Source organism: Otolemur garnettii, unplaced genomic scaffold (assembly GCF_000181295.1).
Source record: "Otolemur garnettii isolate 467f Iridium unplaced genomic scaffold, OtoGar3 scaffold00152, whole genome shotgun sequence".
NCBI lineage: Eukaryota > Metazoa > Chordata > Mammalia > Primates > Galagidae > Otolemur > Otolemur garnettii.
In genome coordinates, this window is record NW_003852547.1 from 3,863,466 (window position 1) to 3,865,699 (window position 2,234).

Here is a 2,234-nt window from a genome sequence, read left to right on the forward strand (position 1 = left end):
GCTTGAGTCCAGGAGTTGGAGGTTGCTGTGAGCTGTGATGCCACAGCACTCTACCCAGGGTGATAGCTTGAGGCTCTGTCCCCCCCATAAAAAGGAAAATTTTGAGGTGAAAAGGACAGTTACATCTGTACTGAGCATGTATAGACTTTTTTCTTTGTCATTATTCTTTGAACAATGCAGTACAACAACCATTTACACAGCGTTAGGTATTATAAGCAATCTAGAGACGATTTAAAGTATATGGAACGATGTGTGTGGGTATATGCAAATATCATGTTAGGGACTTGGGCATCTGTAAATTTTGGTATCCACTAGAAGTCCTGGAACCTATGCTCCATGGATACTACATGTCTAATATATACACACACATACAGAGACACAGACATGTATAGATATATATAATAGATCTTGATCTGGATAGCACATACACAGACTTAAGTATATGTAGGCCTGGATTGAAATCTGTCTATTTATATATCTCTCTCTTTATGGTTACATACATATCCTGTTGGGTCTGGTTCTCTGGAAAACCCTGAATAATGCGTTTGTTACTAAGTTTCTCCAGGGACTATCATAGTCAAGGTTGTAGCCATTTCTTTATCTTAGTCACTACGGTAATTTTGACCAAATGACTAGCTGCACTTTGCAGCCAAACCATCTTGGGCACCCTCTCCCCCCCCCAGGGTCAATAGCGAACATCAAGGTTGTGCTTCCTGCCTGAGCCCGGGGTCTCTGAAATGCACACCCCAACAGAGGAGATGCAAGGGGAAAAAATGGATTGGAGGGGACAGGGAGAACTTGGAGAAGCTGAGGCCGGAGGGGTGGGGCTGGCCGGGCGGCCCATGAGGTTGACATTAGTGCTGCCTTCTGGCCACATGGTAGAACTGCAGTCCCTGTCCCCTTCACTTTAGGCTGGGCAGATGACTCCAGTTGAGTCAATGAAACAGGCAGAAGGGGCTCGGCGCCTATAGCACAGTGGCCTAGACTGATGAATTCAAACCTGGCCTGGGCCAACTAAACAACAAGGATAACTGCAACAAAAAATAGCTGGGTGTTGTGGCGGGCACAGATCCTCGAGCTGAAGAGTTTGAAGTTGCTGTGAGCTATGACGCTACAGCACTCTGCTGAGGGCTACAGAATAAGACTGTCTCAAAAGAAAAAAAAATTATTCTGTAGTGGTCAGTCTGCAGGACATGCAGCCTCTCCAGCTCTAGGCACTGTCTTCGACCCTCACTCACCTCACCCAGCCAGCTGGACACCTCTACTGTACCCCAATGCTTGCCAGAGGATCTGGGGCCAAGTTGTGCATGGCCCAAGCACTTTGATGAAAGGATGGTGGTGCCCTCCCAGCACAGGTCTCGAAGTCTTTTAAGTCTAAAAACTAACTGTGAGATTTCTATGCCCTTCTTGCCAGCGTCCGAGGCAGGAAAGGGCACACAATTTGATCCCGACTGAGAGCTGAAGCAAAGTCAGCTGCAGGATTCTGGGAAGTACTTCCTTGCTCATACAAAAGTACAGCAGAGGAACAATTCCCTTTCTGCTTTTGCACATGGTGGGGAAAGAAGGTGAAGCTGGGGAGATGCTCTCACCATTTTGAGGGTTGCTGCTGGTATGTTGAAAGACTACCAGAACCCTGGGAAATCCACCCAACCCTATCAGCCCTGAAATGGCCCTAGTAACATTCCTCCGTGAGATAATGAAGCCTGCCTATTTGAGCCAGCTGAGCTGGAGTTTTGCATCATAGGTGAAATCATCCTTGCTCAGTGTATTATAGATGGGTTGGAAGAAATTCAAAGATAGAACTCTACATACATACACTTTACCTGCTTAGACCAGCAGCTAGTGTGTGGGCAATGAGGGGATGCCAATCAAAAGGCAAAACGGTCCTCCAAAGAGCACCATGTCCTAATCCCCATGAAGCCCTTCATCTTGTGAATATGTACATGGGAAAGGGGACTTTGAAGACATGACCAGCCTTAATTACCCAGGTGGGCTCAACCTAATCACATAGATCCTTACAAACGGAGACCCTTTCCCAGGTGTGGCCAGAGAAAGAGGTGATGTTGCAGGCTTTAAAGATGGGGAAAGGGGCCATGAGCTAAGGAATGCAGGTGTTTTCTGGAAACTGGAAAACACAAGAAAATAGATTCTCTCTGTTCAAGAAGAAATGCAGTGCTAGCTGGGTGTGGTGGCTCACGCTTGTAATCCTAACACTCTAGGAGGCTGAGGTGGGT